Source organism: Marmota flaviventris, chromosome 7, assembly GCF_047511675.1.
Source record: "Marmota flaviventris isolate mMarFla1 chromosome 7, mMarFla1.hap1, whole genome shotgun sequence".
NCBI lineage: Eukaryota > Metazoa > Chordata > Mammalia > Rodentia > Sciuridae > Marmota > Marmota flaviventris.
Genome location: NC_092504.1, coordinates 78,903,365 through 78,925,776, shown reverse-complemented (window position 1 = coordinate 78,925,776; position 22,412 = coordinate 78,903,365). Strand labels below are relative to the sequence as shown.

The 22,412-nt window shown below is 32.3% G+C and overlaps 1 pseudogene; it reads right to left on the bottom strand.

Annotated features, from left to right (window-relative positions):
• Positions 1-14,475, bottom strand: part of LOC139706373 (chondroitin sulfate synthase 1-like) — a 64,867-nt pseudogene extending 50,392 nt beyond the window's left edge.
• Positions 14,476-22,412: the final 7,937 nt, after the last annotated feature.

Genomic DNA, 22,412 nt, shown 5'->3' with positions numbered 1-22,412 from the left:
TGAGCATGTAACTTGCTATGTGGTCCAAACAGACATACTTTTATTTATTATTATAATAATCTTAAATATGCTCACTTTAGGCAACTTGCAAATTAGGCTAGTTTGCATAACAACACTGATTAAACCACAGAAGGAGAGCTAACAGCTGTCTAGAACTAACATTGCTCTAACAGCATTACCCTGTGTGTTGTGCTTCCAGAGTCTGACCAAACAAACCAGCTTGGCTGGAGTTTACCAACGGAACATAAATCCCTCTGTCTGGGAATGCCCATATCTATAGAGTAAGAGACAGCAGAGGTTAGTTTTATATGCCTTCTTATCTGGACCCAGGATTGCAAGATAAATAGCTTTCTTAAAGTGTTGATTAATCAGGTATTCATATTATATAAAAAAGAATGTGAGAAGAACAAAAAGACAAAATAGAAAAAGGAATTTCCTGTGTTGTATTGGAATCTGTGTAATGATAACTGGCTTTACCAGAAGTCCACAGTCATCTGTAATCCTCTTAATCTTAAATGTTAAATTGGGATAGTTACAGGGAAAAATAATCTTTACTATTTTTTGAAGCTCTCTGTTATTACTTGCTCCTGAGATGTAGAGAAGGCAATCAATTTCACTGCTTTGGGTTTGATAAAATATGTTGTCACATTTATTACATTTTATATTAATTTTTATATATTTAAATGACTCAAGCAGATGTCTGATTCCAAAAATAATGAAGTAAATGTGAATTTCCTTATTCTTCTTATATCTTCCTGGGCTTTATATATAAGATAATGTTAGAAGACTCTGAAAGATGGAGGAAAAATGAGGCAGATAAGCCTTTTCAGAAACCAATAAAACACTCAATGGTATGTTCAGTAAGTTTTATTTTTGCTTTGTGTGCTGTACATGGAGCTGAAAAAGTTAGTGTCCTGGAAAAACCAGTTGGTACAAAAAATAGCCCTGATTAAATTACATAATCTTTATGCAAAAGAGCAGGAAAAGCTCAGTCTAGCAGATCAAAATTTTCCAGATAATTCTCCAGCAAAACAAAGAGAGTAAAACCAAGCTGTTGTCTCATCCCCCCAATGTCAGGAAAGGGTGAGTGGGGCTCTGGACTTCTATACTTACCAGACTTGACAAGATGTCCTACAATCCTGACAGGGTTATGGCAGGAATAGCCATCGAAAGAGCCAGCAGTTCATTGTCCTAAATCCAGGTCCATCCTACTCACAGTGTCATGGCTTCTACTTCATTAAGAACAATGAGATAACAGTCATAATTTTCTGTTGAGTGATGTCAGAGGAGGCCTAAGAAACAGTCAGGACTGTTACCACTGCCATGAAAGGTCATGTCCAACACAATCACCATCCCATTCCTGAAAAACACATAGTGGTCAGGGATGAAGTATTCTCCATCTCCTGACCAAGGAGAGAGATCAGGAGAACTCTGTTGGCAAACTGGAACTCACAAGTGTGTCTGCGAATAATAAAGACAGTTCTTCCATTGTGTCAGTGGGGGTAACTCTGGCATCTCGCATTATACAATGGCCAAAGAAAATAAGCTAAAATTATATGCAACACCCCCAAACAGAAAAATCTCCACTTGAATTAAAAAAATAAAAAAATACATGCACATACCCACACTATAAAAAGATGATAGAATTATCTGAAAAAGATTTAAATTTAGCCATTATAAAAATTTCCAGCAAGCAATTATGTATACATATAAAAGACATGAAAATATGATATTCAACAAAGAAACTGTCCTTGGAAAAAGATAAAAAATATAAAGTAAAATCAAATATAGCTAGCAGAGTGTACAGAACACTAAATTGGAATACATAATAACAATTTAAAAATCTGAGAAATAAAGAGAATGTAGATTTTAAAAATAATGAACAGAGCCTCAGGATCCTGTAGGTCTGTAACAAAAGATCTCAAAAACATGTCAGCAGATACTCAGAAAGAAGAAAGCACTCAGAAGAATAGCAGGTAAAAACTTCCAAAATTGATAAAGGACACAAACCCACTAAGCTGGTTGAACTCCAAGAGGGATCAATTTAAATAAATCCACAAGAAAACATACCATAGTCAAGTTTCTAAAAAATAAAGACAAAGAAAAGATTTCAATGTAGCAATAGAAAAATGATACCACATGCATGTGGGAAAACCATTAAGAATGCCAAGTAGGTTTCCCATCAGAAACCATAAAAGTCAAAAGAAAGTTTAAGTATATTTTTTAAAGAGTAAGAGAAAAGAATTACCATCCCAGAATTCTATTTAAAATAAAATATATCTCAGAAACTAAAGAAATGTCAAGTCAATCTACTTGAATGAAAACTAATAATTATAACAGTAATAAAATTGTCAGCAACAGAGCTATTCTAAATGAATGGTTCAAAGCAGATTTCAAATGAGAAAAGAAATGACAGAAACAATCTCAGAACATTAAGAACAAACAATAGAAAACATGTATGTGTAAACACATTACATCACCTTCTCTTAATTAGCATTCTAAATTATATTTGATGATTGAAACAAAAATAACAATATTATCTGACATATTAATATATAGATATTAATTAAAATATGTTATTAACAGTGGAAGTAAATGTACATTAAAGAAGGTAAGATTTGTGCACTTCATTTGAAGAGATAAAATGTCATACCAGGGCTGGGGATGTGGCTCAAGCGGTAGCGTGCTCGCCTGGCATGCGTGCGGCCCAGGTTCGATCCTCAGCACCACATACAAACAAAAGATGTTGTGTCCACCGAAAAACTAAAATAAATTAATTAAAAAAAAATACAATTAAAAAAAATGTCATACCAGTTGAATTTAATATTATGCATATATAATATAAAGTTAAGGACAAGAAATATTAAAGTTACATCTAGAGAAACACTTAAAGATGGTACAAAAATACCAAAATGGAATTCGAACCAATATTCATGTAATACATCATAAAGCAAGAAACAGAATCAAAACCAATGATTGCACACCAGAAAAAGATAAAATGGCAGCCCGAATAAATAAATCAATGATATAAAAATATACTTAGTATGTCAACTAAATTGAAGATAGAGAGAGACAGAATGAACTTAAAATATAATATAATTATATTGTTGTCCTTAGTAATTTCACTTCATGTATGATAATATAGATTGTGTGAAATTAAAACCATGGAAAAACCCATATAACATACAGAATTTATTGAAAGGAGACAGAACCAATAAATCCGAATGTGAATAGTGGAAAATTTGCAAATACTAAAACCTTATCCCATGGCTTATAATCAACACAAAGTAGAGATTAAGAAGCAGCTCTTGTTGTTCAAAGGACTGAAGGGATGTGTGCTGAAATGGCATCAGTTGCATCTTGCCACCTCCATCCACCCACATCCCCTCTAAGTACACCATCATCACAACCAATGGTTGGAAGGAAAATTTATAGCCAGTAGTTTCTAGAAGTTAACACTTATCCCATTGATATTTAAAAACCTAAATAGAAGATAGCAGACTACTTTGCAAGTCACACATAAGGTAAAAAATACTCAAAATCAGGACAGGATTGTCTTGCATTGGATCTGGAACTAAGCAAAGCTGCTGCTTGAGGAGCCTAGATGTGAACATTAGAGTGGGAAAGGGATTTGTAGACCATATGAGAAGATAGGCCAGGAAGGAAGGCTATCAAAATGCTGGAGGAGTACTATAACATATTCCATGGTACAGATGAGAGTCAGTTCTAAGGCAGCCATTTGAAATAAATTGCACTGGGGAAAATATTTTAAAATATAAAATGAAATGTAGATGCTTATAGATGCTTAATGGAAATGGAAGGTATTTCAAAGTTTTTACCCTGTCCACTATAGTCTAAATTCTTAAGCAAAATCAACAAATGTCATTTATGTAATAGTTAATTATTTCCAAACCATGGTCACTTGCAGTATTTCCTTTAGTCTTGTCACCATGGTGAATAGCATCACCATTATATAAAAGGGGAGGCTGAAGCACTGAAAACTTAACTGAATTCACTGAAACCATATGAGTCTCAAGAACTGGTACACACACTATAGCTGTCTCAGTCTAAATGTCCATAATTAATTCATGTACCATGCTGATTTCATGGCCATATAAATCTATAAAATAATTATGTTTTATATTGGGACATTCACTTTTACTATGATTAATTTCATTGTGGTAAATGGTTTTCAATGACTGCCTCACTTGGACATCTTAATGAGTGTCATTATTTTAAAAAAAATTGCATTTCTAAGTAGAAATAAGATTAGTTATATATCCTCCTTTGTGTGGGTAATTTATTGTTCAAAGGGGATGTCATTATACAGTAATAAGGTTCTTATATTAATGTACTTTCACAGCATTGGAAATAAGAACATAGCTTGCCTTTAGTGAACAAAAAGTGTCACCTAGGAATAGCCTTGAAAGCAATTAAAAAGTAAACCATTGATTTTTTTAATAAAACTCTACATTATGTCATGTTATCAACCTATGCTGTTACTTAAAAATATTCTTTATAGTGTCTTTCAGTATCTTTTAATATGAAAATATATTAGTTTTTTTGTAATTGATATGTAATAATCATACGTATTTATGGAGTGCAATACTGTGATATTTCAATACATGTATATAATATGCAATAATCAAATTAGGATAATTACATACCCATAACCTCAAATATTTAATATTTCATGTATTTGGAACATTAAAACTTCTTTTTTCCCAACTATTTTGAAATATAATGAATTGTTGTCAACCAGGGCTGGGGATGTTGCTCAGTGTTAGAATGCTTAACTAGTATGAGCAACGTCCAGAGTTCAATCTCCAGAGCTGAAAAATAATGGTAACCACATTGACCCTACTACACTGTAGAACACTAGACCTTATTCCACCTACCTAATTGCATTTTTGTACCTGAAAAACAGATTCTCTCTAAATAATATTTCATTGTGTAAATAAGTAGGTAGAGATATTGTGTTATTTCTCCCTTCAAAAAGAAAAACTAATAAAATATTTATTACTCACAAGCCAAAAGTGAGCATGGAAGAAATAGGAAAAATCAGCAGAATTAGAAAATTCATCAATCTGGGTATTCCCATGAGAGGCACAATCATTTCTTCTTATAGCTACTGCCAATTATTTCTGATTTCTAGTTTTTGCTTATGTTCCATTTAGGTAGGCAGTTGACAACTAGTTTGAAACTAACATATTAAAAAATTACATAGTCTAAAAGTTGTTCTCCTTATATAATTTCTTTCCCAAATATTAGTATTTTAAATACATGAAAATTATTCTATAAAATATTAGCATTGTGATTTGTTAAAAGAAAGGAACTCATCAAACGTCCACTGATTCTTTCTGAAAATTTCTCTATCTTGACCTCTTTCTCCCCCTCCCCTCCCCTCCCCTCCCCTCCCCTCCCCTCCCCTCCTCTCCTCTCCTCTCCTCCTTGTCTGTTTCCTGACTCCACCATGAGCTGAGCAGCTTCTCTCTTCTGGGCCTTTTACCCATAATGTACTGCTTCACCTTGAGCTAAAAGCAATGAAGTTGGCCATCTGAGACCTCTGAAAGCATGATCCCCAAATAAAGTTTTCCTCCTTAAATGTGTTCCTTTGGGGAAATTGAGTCACAGTGACACAAAAGTTGACTAACAGAAATTGGTATTGAGAAGTGGGGTCATTGCTATAATTAACATGACCATGTGATTCAGAAATCTTTGGAGCTTGTTTGTGGGGAAAAATTAATAGTTTAGAGATGCAAGCTGGAAAAGCTTTAGAAAACTCAAAAGTGGAGCTGAGTGGGTAATTCTAGTTAGTGGGAGCTCAAAAAACCAGAATGATGATGGAGATGAGGACTGTGCTTATGACTTTTCAGAAGGAAATAAGGCCTTTGTTGGGAATTGGACTATAAGACACTCAAGTTATATTCTGGAAAAAACAAACAAACAAAAAAAAAACTTGATTATATTTCCCCATGTTCTAAATCTTTGTGTGAGGCTGAATTTAAAAGTGATGGATTACTAGTAAAGTTTAAATAACAACAGAAATCAATGAGAGATTTTCTCAGAGTCTTACAATCTCATCAAAGTCATCACTTGTGGTTTTATATTTTATTCCATGCATAACAAATTTTATATGTTATAGAGATATTGTTGGTCTAATATATTCATAATACAAATTTTCAATTTTATCTCAGATTCAAAAATTACTTTTCCCTTCATAATACCTCTGTATCTTTTCTCTTACCCAAGGCTAAATACTGCATTGCTAGCCTGCTGTTATCCTTAATGTACTAGTTACTTTTTCTCTATTATGTTTGTTTCTTAAAATTTCTTAGTATTTTTCTAACAAACAACACTTAATACATATATTCTGATACAAAGGTAATATCAATCAACTCTTTGGGGGTGAAATATATGTGAATCTATCAGATTTTTTATATACATAATTATGTGCCAAGCACTGTGCATGTAAGAATGTGATATGGAGTGAAAAAGATTAATAAAATCATGTCTTTCCACATGGGGATAAAAAAAAGAAAGAAACACGACTTCAGACAAAAGTGTCCTCCACTAAATGCAGGATGGGAACTCTGAAAAATCATTATTTTATAACCATCAGTATAAACATCAGGGTTTTATAATAAAAAAAGACTATTTTCATATTAGCTCAAGTAAAATAATTTGATTTATATAAGAATATGTTCCATTCCCAATAGGTATATATAAATTAGTAAGCATTTAAAATTATGTTTATTATTAATAGGTGAAAGTCAATACATGGATTTCTTCAGGTATGAAACAAATACAAAAACTCATATTCTTTGTATTTCAACATGTGACATATGGCAAAGATAAAATAGTATGGTAGAATGTGTAGAAGACAAGGTTGACTTATAAGAGCAACTTTGTCATAATGAAAGTTAATATTTAAAAATTTATATTTTCTCTCAAAAATTTCTTACCTTATGAAAATTCAGAAGCATTTCCATTTGGTATTTAACATTTCACTAAATATTAGCTTTGAATATATGATCAATATTGTTAAATATATATCTTCCTTTACCGATAAGATGCATTGAAAATCTAAACAATATTAATAATTCTGTGCAATGGTACACAAATTGTTTTCTTAATCTCCACATCAGTGGGTATATAGTTAGTTTATTTTAGAAAATGCTAATGGAAAAATTAGCACTTTGAATCTTGGTATTTTTCTTTTGGCTCCATGTTTAACTTTTTATGAACTGTCTGGTTGTTATGCATATGTATATTTCAACAACAGTGTATAAATTAAATGAGTCCACACATAAGTTAATAAACAGAACACTCTATGATGTTCCGATTCAAATGTTGTATCATTTTGTCCAGGACTTATGGGTATAGAACTACTGAATCCATCTGAAATTTTTAAAGGGAACAAAAGTATTATAGAAAAGGTGTATATAGAACTTCACTAAATATGTGATTTTCTTACACATTTTTTTTTTATTGTTGGGGAAGATTATTATATAGTACTTCCCAAAACCAAAAAATAAATTTATCATTGTCCATGTATATTGATTTGATAAATCATAGGTATACAGAGGATGGTTTACAAAATTACAATCATAAAACAGCTGCTAATTTATATAAAAATATCATTCACAAAAATTTCAATATATTTATGTTTTTGCCCTAAATATATTTAAATAACTTATTAATCATAATGTAGAAATTTAACATGACTTCAAAGGGAAAATTTTAGAGACTGTGAGGACATAATTGAAAATCAAAGTAAAATAAACAAGATGTAACCCTTAACCAAGTTCATAAATTAATTATGATGATATCTTTGCAACTTTGTAAGGTTTAACAATGTGAATTAAATGGAGAAATGCAGATGTTCATTATCAGCATATGGTTTTACAAATGTGTATATATTCTTTTCAAATGCTTTGGTCTTTAAATGGCAGTTAGTCTCTTGAACTTATGGAATACAAACAACCATTAAATTATATGCCAATTGACTTATTATATGGAAATACTATAATTCATATGGTAAAAATGATGAGGAATAAATTTTTGTTCCTTTAAAAAATGCTTTCATGGGCTAGGATTTTGGCTCAGTGGCAGAGTGCTTGCTTTGCACATGCGAGGCACTGGGTTCAATCCTCAGCACCATGTAAAAATAAAAACAAAGATACTGTGTCGATGTATAACTAAAAAAAATATTTTAAAAATGCTTTCACATGGCTATTCTCTTTCACTAAAACTATCTTCAAATAATAAGCTTCTTCTTTTCCTCAAGGGTACATGTCCTTCATAAGCAGAGGGATTTTACAATAACAGAAACTCTTGATTAAACTTATATGTAGTATTTGAATAATCCTTCAGTGAAACAAGAACTTCAGATTCAAAATTTGTTGGTCTACTTTTTGTACCTATGACCAAAGTACCTGACAAGAACAATTAGAGAAGGAAAAGTTTATTTTGGTTGATGGCTTTGGAGCCCTCATTTCCTGATCAGTGAATTGTATTGCTGTGGGTCTGAATTGAGGCAGAACATCATGGTGAAGGAATATAATGGATAAAAGTTGCATAGCTCATGAAAGTAAGAGAGAAGGGGTGGGGAGAAAGGAAGAGGCCAGGGACGGTTATAGTCTAAGACCATACCCCCAGTGATCTTCTTCCTCCAGCCAAATCCCACATACCTCCAGGTACCACACACTAGTCCATTAAGCTATCAATGGATTAATCTCTAGTTTTTCCAATAATTAGAAATCAATTTTGACAGTGAAAGGCATTCATTAAGTGGTATTATTAAATGAATTCCACATGCTCAGCTCCTGGCTTACAAAAGATAAATTAAATATTGTTGTCAACTTTTAAAGAGATTATAGTTTTTAAGCAAATGATTTAAATTAAAAAGTAAGTATATGAGAAATGGATATTAATTAAAATTACAACAGGAGTAAAATTGATTAAAGGTCTATGGATCTTAAAGTAGAAAAGTTTAACTAGCCAGATAAATCAAATATCCATAGAGCAAAGTTTTGTTTTTATTTAAATCTAACATAGCTTTGATTTCAAAATTAATTGATCTACAAACATTTCATAGCTTCCTTGTATTTATTATCTTTGAACATTTTCCTTGACAAGGAAACTACTTCAACATTATTATCTTGCTATTTAATTTTAATTTGTCAGCGCCAAATGGAAAACAAACAAAACAATAAAAACAGAAAATATTAGTAGAAATCATTGTATTAGTTAAAAGAAGATGAATAAAAGAAGTGGGCATTACAATTTTAGATTAATTGAACAAATATCCAGTGTCTATTTTTAGTTCATAATGCTAATTCTACTTATTGAGAAAATATTCATATATACTTTGATAGACAAATATTAGACAGAAGATAAGGGATAGATGGATAGATAGATAGATACCCTCTTTCCCTGATGTCTGCCATATTCATAAGAATCTTCTGGATTGAAAATTGAGTAAAGTTTATTCTTCTATAATTTGACCAGTAATGAAATCTCTCATTTTGAGATTCCAGCACATGAATTAACTTATATTTTTGTCCACAGTTATTTGTTTGTTTGCAGGCAACCAGTGGATTTTATTACCTGATTGTGAGATGCATAGGTGAGAGAATAGATAAATGAATGGATAAGACAAATGCATCAGGAAGGTAATCTTATCTCCACACTACCATCAGTGTCATAGTTTAAATAGAGAATATGAATTCAAAAGCAATTAGTGTGAAAATTTTTTCTGTGCTATTTAATGAATATTAGGTAGCCCTCTACTAAGACCTTGATCCTAACTTCAATTATGCTGTATACTGTTTGGGTCACTTAGTGCAAGGTGCTAACACAAACACAATTCTAAACCTGAGTTTGGTATTTCATAAACTGCACAGAATAATGCCAGTTGTGTAGCTTGTGTGAGTTTGCTTCTTTTGCTTTGTTTTGGTTTAGTTTTGTGTTTTTCAGAAGTTGTTTAAAATAAACTACTTCTACAGAACAATTAAAAAGGAACTATCAAGCTGTTTGTTGCTCATAGGTTCATTTTATTTTGCTTTTCATTTTTATACACTTGAAATCATATTTTATCTTTCCATTTGCTTTTCCTTCACCTTTCTCCATCACCTTTGCTCTGGGCACCTAGTGTTCTAATTGATATAATTCTGACTAAGCCCTTTCTTTCAGCAATTTGGGATAGGAAGAAGAAGATGCCAGAGAGATAATTTAAAAATAAGTTCAATAGGAAACTTTGATGCATGAAGAATTAGATTAAAAACTAAGTATGATAACCATAAACTAGTGGACTATGTGTAAAGGAAGAATTTGACCAGGTGCTAGACAACCTGCCTTGCTCTGTCATCAACAGAAAATAATCTGAAAAGAAAATAACTGGAAAAAGATTAGGAGTGCAAAATTAAGCACAACATAGATACACAAATAGGATACACTTCTGTTTGTAAGGTGTAGGAAAGCATTTGGAAAGGAGATGTATAAAAGGAATAGGATAGAATTATGAATAGGCAAATGATTGGAAGTAAAGCATAACAATACAGGTCAGAGTACAGTTAACAATAAGAAAGCAATTTTTTTGCAGGATGAAATTTTCTCTAAAAGCTTTATATTAATTGCCAGATAACTTAATAAGTGTACTTTTATTTCCCCTAGGTGACAATTCGGGAACAGAATTGAAATATTTGATGAACTGTTGAACTCAGATATGTAATGAAAATAGTTCTTTAATACAGTAGACAAATTTTCAAATGTACACACATGCTTCCTGTGGTTGTACAAATAAATATCAAAAGTTAATAAAGCAATATTATATTGATTTTAGTATATTTTTTTGTAAATAATATAGTCAGTCACACATAAAATAATTAAAGTAAGTAATACATAATTCTATTTCTGAAATATAAAACAAGAAAACTTTTACTGCTCAGATAGGTGAGTAATATAATTCAAAATGCTATTTTTCAAACAGGCTAGTAAGTTTTCCCTGGTTCTTGCATATGTTCCTGTCTAATTCTTCATCTTTTTTAAAAAAAATTAACCAAACAAAATTAAGTATCTTTACCTTGTTAATATTTTGAACATGGCTTTTGTTAGTATATTAGTTAATCTGTGTGAATATTAATCTTTTTAAATGGCATATCTGTGTTCTCTTCATTATGCAAATTAGCTGGTTTTCAGAAGCAATTGCACATATAAAAGACAAAATGTTAAATAGAAAGTACTTATTACTAGAAAATCAAGGTACCTTCAAATATTTTCTATTAAAAGGAAGGTTTTGATTAAAACAAAGAACATGGGGAAAGAGTATAAAAAGTGAATTTGAGTATGTTGACAGGAGTGTATTAAGGAATCTTATGAAGATTATAAGGCTTTTGTACATTATCTTTGGAAACTTGAAAAAAAATTAATGCATTTTAAGTTATGACAAGACAAAATGACATTTGTATTTTCAATATAGAGTATAGATATGGTTTGGAGAGCAAATTATAGGATAAATTTAGAATTAGTTAAAAGGAAAGACTAATAGAGTTACAGGTTCATCAAAGATTCCAGTTTAGGTCAGAATGTTTGACATGCATGAAGAAAAAATATATCATTTAAGACATTTGGAGTTGCAGGTAAACAGGAATTTAAACGTGATTCGGCTTAGTTGAATAGATAGTGTGTTAGCTTATATTTTAGAACTACATGCATTTTTACAACTAGGAGTTAATTATATTTCAAACAATAATGTCTATTTTTGTGGAATCTGTATAATGACATAGTTGTGTCATTTTAAACTAAATTTGCAATTTCTTACTGTTTTAGTAATTCATGCAATTGCTCTGTAATTTTGAAAATGTTTGTAATAAGTATATATAAATGAGCAAATGCTCATTTTTATGTAAACAGAGTAATTAGTAATCAAAAATTCTCTTAACTCTTAAAATGAATATGCTTACAGAAAAATTTTAGCTTACTGCTTTGAACACCTTTGAAAACATAGCATGTAAATGAGATTCAAGAAGGCATTATGTAAGAAATGTTGGAGGATATTATACTGAATTTCTCTTTTTTTCTCTATGATAATAAAAAAGACAAATTATGATAATGTTCATTTGAATAGAAATAAAGGCAATTGATATTAATACAAGAGAATAAAAATTTATGTAATTGGTCATAATTCAAATCTATTCTTCCTTTCTCTTTGGGGAAGTGTCATTCTTATATATGCTCATTAAAATTTAATTGGAATAAAAATGTACTTTTTATGCTCATCACTCAGAGTATTGAAAATATTAAGTATATCTCTAAATACCAAGCTATAGTCAATTACAAGTCATACTTTTGATCTGTGAACATTTTACTTTGGATATATCAAAATTTGAATATTACTATATTTTAGAAAATAATTTTAAATCCCAATGATAGAATGTTAATGAAAAGAGCACAAATTTATCTTTTGTTTTATTCTATTTTCATCCTTTGGTACATTTAGTGACCTTTTCTAACATGGAAATTCACATTGTCTTGGCACATTTTATTTATGTCTGTTTTTTTCATTAATGTTTTATTTCTGTACAGTTTCTCTACTTTCCATTATTTTTTCCTGCCATATTCTCTTTTTCAGGATTGATATTTTATTTTTGCCTTTTCTGTTACATAGGATGTATAAATCAGGTGTTAAAAGGTAACAATACATTGTACAAGTGAGCACCACTTTCTGTAACTGAACAGGCAAAGAAATTACACTAAGCATCAGAATCTGGCAGTACTCTGTTGGGAAAAATGACTAAGATGGGTTTAAATAGATTAAAACTATTAAATTGCATCTAATATTTGATACTACATGATTCAATACATCTATAAAACACAATCATACAAAATGTGTTAAAATCAAAGAATACAACCGAAATTAAGATAGCAATTAAAACCTACACAACTTTTTCTATCTATCTATCTATCTATCTATCTATCTATCTATCTAATCTATATATCTATCTATCTATTTAGGTACAGGAGAATACTTTGAAGTATGCACATAACTTTGTTTGAGGTAGATTTTCTTTAAAAAGAATGAGCAGTTATCAACCTCCAGAAAAATCACATATAGCATTACTAAGCATATCCTCCAAAAGTGTATAATATGCACACTTGTAAAGTGCAAATTTTTAAAAATTGTAAGCAACAGGTGAAATTCATATTTATTTTATTTAAAAAATATTTTTATAGTAGAGGAACACAATACCTTTATTTTTTAATGTGGTGCTGAGGTTCGAACCAATGCCTCACATGTGCTAGGAAAGAGCTCTACCAACTGAGCTATAAACCCGAGCTTCATGTTTAGAAGAATGTGAAAAGAAGTCCCATTTTAGCACTGTTGTTTAAAGAACTGTCTTCTGATGCAGAGTTCATGAATTGTCCTGCTGGAACCACACTGTACAAAAACACTGTTTAAAGTTTATTTTTCCTTTTAATTTTTTTTTACATTATCAAAACCATTCTGTTATGTGTGTAGGATTCATTATTAAAATTCTTACTAGAAATAATATACAAAGGAGAGGCATATTCATTCCAATTACACTCCTGGAAGATGCTGCCCGCAGTTGAGAAGGTCTTCTCTCTTCTTTCACTGGTTGTGATTGTCCTTCTCATATGCTAAAACGTGAGATTTAGGGTTAGGTGACTGAGCAAACTTCTTATGAAAACCATGGAAGGGGCAACCATAGGGCCCATCTTTGTATGGATTCATACATGTGTCAGCAAGTTGAAGTCCAGTGAAAAGCATTTTCCCCAGCCATCAAATGTGCGCTGAGGTCCACACAGTGACCCCTGCACTGGCCCTCCAGGGTCTTGATCTTCACCTGCTTCTACTTCTACTTTTGGTTGCCAGGTGTACAGGCTGCCAGCAGGTGCACTGTTCCCGCCACCTAGGTGACTCTTCTAGCGGCTGCTCATGCTGCCAAGGTGACCGGTGTCTCTCCTCTACGTAGTCCTTATGCTGCCAACCTCATGCATCTGCACCAGAATTACCATCTGGTGTTGCTGCACCAGGGTCAAGTCCTCGGTGACCAGGGACTGCAGCGTGATCACGGGCTGGCTTGTTGTTGGTGATGGTGGTGGCTTGCCCCTGGCAGCCCCGCCACTGTGGTCAAGGCTGCTGCTGTAGCCACCTTCATCCTCGTTCTCTTCAACACGGTAGTTTCCATGGTCTCCACCTTTATCTTTATGGAGCTCCAGGATCTCAGCCAGATCTCTGTGGCCCTGTAGAGGGTGTGGGAGGCAGGCCAAAGGGAAGGAAGACAACAGGAGGACAGGTGTGGGGAGCGGTAGGGAGAGGAGAATGCATGGTGGCTGGGCTCCTGGCCACCCTGGGAAGGTGGCCCCAAGCTCACTAGGCCACAGCTCCTCAGGCTCCTGCCTCTTCGCGCAAGGCCTTGGCCGCCTTACCCCTCTCCTCTTGCTGGGCATCCTCCTATATTCCATTATTTATTGTCTTAGTATTCAGATATTGACTGTCATGTCAGTTTTCCATTTCTTTCTGTGTAAGAATTGGTCCAAATTGTAATTGAAAACTCTGTTTATGGATACTCTTATACTTTCATACCTCTTTGTTTGGGCTATGTAATGAACTTTAAATGGACTGTTGTTGTGTGTACATTTTTATTCTTTTTTCCTTGCTTAATTTTGCACAGTTATCCTCAAATCTATCTGGTTTTCTATAATTCACAGTATCTAAAGGATCATGTACAAAGCATAAAGCTTTAGTCCTCATTCTTGACCAGGAAGAGAGCATGGAGTTGAGAATTATAAAATATAATGGATTTAAACACACACACATACACACATACATACACATACACACACATATATATTTAGCTAGTCCTAGATTTAGATTTTAAGATTTTTCAGGTCCTTTCGATACTTGGTGCATCTGAACAATCTTCAAAATTTCTCTAATGGTATTTCTTCTCTTAAATTCTTGCTAGTTCATTTATAAAGCTACAAACATTATATCAGTGATTTTATTGGAAGCACCGAGGACTGGTGTCTGTTTAAAAAATTACCATCCTTTACCTGAAGCATCCTTTAATTTTAAAAGTGTGAAATAAAATTTATTGTTAATGTTGTACTTAAAAAGGAGATGTATCATTTCCAAGTCAGGATACTGGAGAAATCTTGGGCTAAATTCAGTATTAAAAATTTGTAATCAAATACATAAAATTACAAAATTGTGTAATCCCTATTGATGATTATGAAAATGAATAAGAGATTCTACTCCCAAAGACCAGCATTAGTATTATAACTATATATATAACTATATATATATATATATATATATAGTTATATATATATAACTATTATAAAGTGATTAGAATGTAAAGAGGAGATAAGGAAGTACTACTAAAAATGTGCCAATACAAACCCTAAGGTTTGCATATAGTAAGGTATATATTTTGAAAAATCTCAAAAGGGATTTTAGGGAGAAAGTGTTAATCAATGTGAATTTGTAAATGTTAGTACATTTACTGTTATTAATGGTTAATTATGGAAAAGGTTATGCATGAGAATGTCACCTGGCAAGAACATGATTAAAGCATGGGATGACAGTGTATGTGTTTGAGGTCTCTAAATTGGTTCATGGGGCTAAAGTATTGAATACATGTGAAGGTTAGGAGTTGTAGCTGGAAGAAATGCAGGTAAGGGCTCTTTTCCTGCTGGGTATTGTTATCCTCATTATATTTTCTCAGGTAAAAAAAATGGTTTCTCAATTCACATGGATATGACCCTATTTAGCATAAATCCACCAAGGAATATCTGAAATTCTAGTGACTACATTGGGGAACTTTTCCTATGAATTCCTATTGATAAGAAAGCAAAATTCCTATTCATAAGAAAAACAAATTCCTATGAATATGATTATTCATCTAAGACACTAATAAAACACTAGTAATAAACAAATGATAAATTATTCACATATGTAGACATTGTTCCAACTACCCTTTATTCTTTCCATCCCTTTTCCATCTGCATTCTTCTAACTTTGTAAGAATCTCATTAATAGGTATAACCCTTCTATTTTGTTTTCTTGTTATAGGAATAAACTGTAGTATTTTAACATATAATTTGATGGGGTTGCCATGGATTTGAATTATTGCTTAAATCAGACATACAAACACTGTTTTGTTCATAAATGGAATTTCCCTGAACTTAAACTTTCTTCCCAACTTCAAGAATAAATAAAATAGTACGTTTACAGAAAGTATTCCAAATCCGTTCAAAGACCTCTTTCTCAATTTTTAGAAATTTTTATTCCTTTTTGTCCTTTCCTTAGGAAACCTTGTTGTGTTATGTGCACTGAAGGGATATTCAACCTAATCAATACTGAAGAATTTCCAAAAGACAGAAAAAAGTTTTATACATTTAAAACAGTAGGTCAGAAGGAAATGTTTAACTGTGAACTTGGCATATGAGAGTAGAAACCTCACATCCATAAACACCAAGTGGCACACACAGATGAGATGACTTTATCACATCAGCCTATGTGCTCTGAACATTTTTTTCTCTTTTTTTTTTTTCATTTTTTCCTCTTGTATCTTGTACTTTTTTCCTCTTGTACCACCTTAGTGCACTTCAGCATATCTTAGGGCAGTTATGTTCAATCTGTTAGTGTCTCCCTGCCTATTTAATTCCATTCAGGATAATTTTATTTTAATACCTTAAAAATAGCCAGAGCAATATGAAGTAAATGCTCATAAGAAAAAAAATATTTAAATTGTTTTGGTTTTCTTTCATCTAGATCTGTGATGTCTGGAAAAATAACACACTATTACCTTGATTAAATATAATAATTCACATATTTCATCATAAAGAAATTAGAATATATATAATAGTGAATATCTTTTTTCTACTATTCATAAAGATGAAATAATAAAATGCCTATATTGTTTAATGCAGTGATAAGGTTATACTATATACATATTTGCACATTTCACATATTTAAATACAGACATACTTGAATTTTAATTCAAAAGTTTATAATTGCTAAAAATGACAATAAATAGAAAATTTGAGACATAGTGTAATTTTTTTGAAGCTCAGGAAATGTGATTCTTTCTTGCTTAAATTCATCATACACACATTACTTTAAATAATGAATCATTAAATTGTATTGAAAAATAGAATGATTCTCTTCATAAAGTTATATGATTAAGTCAACTAAAAACTCACTTGGATTTTTTTGGAAAGTTGAATTTAGGTGTTTTTCTGTAAACTGTCTTAAGTTACCCTGTACCTAAGTATGAGAGTCTATTTTATTACCTAACTGTTAACTACTTGAACTTTTGACACATTACTAGGTTATTTTGAGCAAAGTACCTTTAAAAAGTTACTTACCAAAAAAAAAAATATATATATATTACTAATACTTGTTTTAAATACATTGTCTGTAACTATTTTCCCTTTGTTTTTATGGCTTCTTTCTCTGAAACCCCTTGATTTTGTTTTACTAAAGTCCTGTTATTAAGATCTATCTATCTTTGTGTTTGCTGTAGTGGTCTTGATTAAAACCATATTACTGGGTGCCCCTAATGACTGGCACTGACTTCGTGGAACAAGTCTGTTGGTTGATGTTTAATAATTCAGCAGGACTTAGTTGTAACTGTAACGTGATAATCATTTTTGACCTCTGTTTCAGGAGAGAGAGAGAGAGAGAGAGAGAGAGAGAGAGAGAGAGAGAGAGAGAGAGAGAGAGAAACAGGGAGAGTGGAGAGAGAGAGGTTAGGATTTCCTTAGATAATTTAATTTTTAAAAGGACTAAAGTAGCATCTTTCTGAGTTAAAAAGAAAAAAAAAATTACCAAAGAGAATTTTTGCAACATCTACTTCTGCTCCCCAATTACTTTTTAAATGTATTATAACAGGCATGAAAGTAAGCAAATATATCCTGCCACAATTCAGAGAATATATGAACTAGAGAAAATCAGTAAAAGTGTCAAACTCATCATCATATAAGTTCTTGAAATTGGGTAAGCAGTAAAAACAGAGCTATTGAAGAAATAATAGTGTCACTTGAGGTAAAGTATATGATGTCTTAGGAGAAGGCAACTTTATTTACTTCCCTGTAGATTTAGTTTTATATAGGATATTAATAAAATTTTAGAATACAAAAATTATAAAATTAAATATTTTTTTAAGAATTCTCAACTTACTCTTCTGGGTTTTTGGTTGGTGAATAGAATATGTTCTTATTTTATTTAAGCTCTCTTTGCTTCTGCCTTGCAAGAGAAATGTGAGATTATGATGAAGTGGCCAAACAAGGATTTCAGGAGAATTCAATATTTCTGTTCAATAGAGTATTTCAATATTTCAGTCCTATTACAGGATTCAACTATTGATGCTGCAGAAAAATAGTAATGGAAAACCAGCACAGATTTTTAGAAACTACCTTCAGAAAATTATCACGTGTCTGCTGTGAACACTGTACAGTGGTGAAAGTAATCAAAAGTCATGTTTCATCACAACACTGCTGTACCTTCCAGCTTAGGCAAGGGAAAGGTAAAAGGGAAGTGACCTAATAACTGACAGTAACATAATTCCTTGTCCCTATGTTAAATAATTCTGTGACTAATTTTAAAAATATCCTAGCTGCTTTACTTAAAAAAACCAGTGGTTCTTTTAATTTAAGGCATGAATCAATTGAAGAGATTACCCGACTAAAAAATTATTCTACAATATGTAGTTCAAAAATTAACCTGAATACTTGCCCAAAAGTCCAAGGATATTATGTGATAATTCAAGCTAATGCCATATAATTGCCAGCCTTGCTGTATTAGTGTGGAAATGCCAGGACCTAAAATCAATCTTATAAATATTGTAACCTGATTTCTCCAGTTAAAGAAATACACAACAACATTGGAAGCTGGTATTTTTCCTTATAGAAGTAATTCTAGTAAACTTGTTTGATTAGTTAACAGGTGAAGTCTAACAGAGCTGTTATTTAAAGAGATTCACCCCAACAGGATTTTAGGATTTTTACATTAATGTGCAAACAGAATCCCAGAACACATAGGAAGTCCCAATTTTGTTTAAAAATTAATAATATCGATTCATATGAGTTTTATTTATACTTCGTGTATATACAATGGAAAAGTACCATTTATGTGTAAAGCTAATAGAGATAACAAGGGTAGAAAACTAAATTGTATTAATGGCTATTTAGATAATTTGATTAGTCAATAAAGCATGTTAAGAGGAGTTAAATTTTTACAGGTCACATGGAATTTAAATTGAATATAAAAAATAATTGAAAGCCAACACATTAATATAATTCCTGGATATTGTAAACATTAAGAAAATATTTCATATTAAGATCTGATAAGAACATTGATCAAGATTACAAATTCTAAGACAACATGAAAACATTCTAAGTGTAGATTTAATTTTTAGTAAACTAGTTTTTGCATACACCCTAATTCAATGCATCTCAACAAAATACAATTGTATAGCACATTATGCAGAGTAGTCTTGATATTTATAAAGTAGAGTTAATTTTGAAAATTCTTAAAATAACAACAGCTTTAATTTCACACAGACTACCACCATCGAAATGTGAAATAATTTTGATAAGGTATCTAAAGCTTAACTAAAATATCTAAAATATAGCACTTCTTTGTTAAAATATATTTTTTCAATTTAGTTGGACACAATACCTTTATTTGATATATTTTTATGTGGTGCTGAGGCTCGAATGCAGCACCTTGCACATGCTAGGCGAGCACTCTACTGCTGAGTCACAAACCTAGCCCCATAAAATATAACTCTTCTGATAACTCTCAAATGCAATTTAATAGATATAATGAATGCAATTATGGAAGGAATATTAAATTGCTATGAAAACTTACAGTTATAAAGCTTACACTTATTTTTGTAATGTTACCACAAAAAGGAAACAATACAAAAAGTGAACCACAGTTGGAGTTTAAAAAAATTGTCATCCATTAAAATTTTTAAAAATATTTTAAATATCTTTTATGATTTTTGAAAGCTGAGGACAAACAAGATTCTTCTCCAACTTATGACTAAGCCAATACATAGAAAGATTTTCTGAGATTTCTGTAAGCTCCAACTAACATCCTATTTCTTTATGCTACATTTGGGCATTCAAGAGTGATGTTTTCCTAGGTGGCTATCTGTCTTCCAAACTCATTTACTTATTTATTTTACATGAGAAGTAAAATAAGAAAGAGAAAAGATGGCATTTTAAGGTCATATTAATCTATACTTATTTAGCTTTTAATGTGCCAAATATTAAGTTCATTCCCCAATACTCATCATTTTTCATTTTACTTCTCAAGTAAAAAAAGACCTTATGTGATAAGGACAATCTGACTTTTAATAAGTTACATATTGTAAGTTTCATATACAAGTATAATATACACATGTAATTCTTAGAATGTTGAAATCTATGTGTAGCCAGACATCTAGATCATAATAAAGATCTAACTTTGATTTTAATAATTAGGTAAGCTTTACTCTTTTGGTTTATTGTCCTTCTATGATTTAGATGATACATAGTTTTATGTTGGTTCCACTGTTTGAATGATTGTATCTTCTGAATATTCATGTTTCCCCATTCTGATATTCTTCCTCTACAATGACTCCTGACTCAAATAAAAATGTCATGGTAACCCTAAGATTATTCAATTACCTCAGTTGAATTTCACAGAAGAGCATATATAGAGTTGATGTTGTGGTAGAGGTGTATAGGGGATTATGGTCCTGTTGAGAGGCTCCAAGGTAGATGCCAGACTGATCCCTAGGGTATATGAAGGCAGCTCTGTAGGCCCCAAGAGGACATCTTCTAGGATAAAGAACATGGCCAGAATGAGAGGATGACTCTGAATCAAGCTCTGTCTTCTCAACCCAGGAAAGATGGACAGAACCAGGCCTGTATGGATACCTGAACTTGGGTATGTTTTTCTGACTCTTTCAACTTTTAAAAAAGTCATGGGAAGGTGGGTGCAGCCTCCTCCTCATAAGGCACTTGAAAACACTTGGTAGGAGAAAGTGGTTGCCAAGGAAGTGACCTCATCTCACTTTCTTCAGTTGAGTGACCTCACCTCACTTCCTTAGTGATGGAACTCTCTGAACTGAGAATAAAGGTAGCTAGGAACTCAGAGGCAGACAGAGTCCCAGTCTGCTCACTTGTTTGGCCTCACCAAGTACAGAATCCTACTTTCTTGGTATCTATTGCTCCATGGATGGCCAAATGTAATTAAAGCACTGAGGAGGGGGCTTTGCTGACAATGAAGGTACAGGATCATGACAGAGTCCTGAAAACTCTGATGAATTTGCCCAAGGACAGTAGAGCTGAGCATATAGAGGCTATTACATGTGAACGTGGTTTAACATACAAGTCAGATGACACTGTGCATGGACACAGGCCCTTTTCAGGTGTGTGTGTGTGTGTGTGTGTGTGTGTGTGTGTGTGTGATGTGCGTGTTTTTGATTTCTGACATTATCTTTCATTGCCTGAGAATATGGAGGGGAAAGCATTTGTTCCATTGTTATTTTCCTGTATAATAATGTTTCCTTTTCCTGGAGGCTACAATTTTGGTGTTGATCTATCTGTCTAGGATAAAGAACATGCCCTAGGAAGAAGAAAAAAGCATGCAACAGTGGAGGTGTATGTCCAGTGAAAATCTTCCCAGTGTTTATCCCTGCAAATTAGTGAATGGACAGCTGATTGCCTTGTGGATGTGGAAGACTCACTACTTTTATTTGTTCAAGTATTCCTCCTGAAATTCAGCCACCACAGAGTAGATGATGGTGGATTTGCATCAAAGAGGTTTACCAGCTCCAAGCCCTCTGAAATGGCCATCGATGGGCTTCATGAAGAGACTCATGAACGTCACTGTGTGACTCAGAAATCACTGTGGAAGGTAAGATTTTCAGAGGAGAACCCTAGCTGGATACATAGATATCCAAGCAGGTTGAGCAATAGAAGAAATTCACTGTCCTAGTGTTGGTCCTGTAATAAAACTCTGTCCAGAGCTTTTTTTATCTGCTATTGTTCTGCTCTCCTCAGGTGAAGAAGTTCTTTGCCTCAGGGCTCTCTTTGGTGAAGCCTCAGGAGAAGAACTTTAGAAATTTGCTTGAATGGGCTGCATCTGTTATTCAGTGTTAAAGCACTTGCCACACCTGAGTGAGGCACTCATTGAGATCCTCCTCACAGCTTCAAATTACTAATCATATTTTTTTCTCTGTCCAAATGTAATAGTACACCAAAAACAAATTGGGTGGAGACTATCCATTGCATCACAAGATATTCCAGACATTCATGAAATTAGAATAGTGACCCTTTAGGCCCAATGTGTTACTCCTTGCCCTTAAGTAGCTAGGACTTAG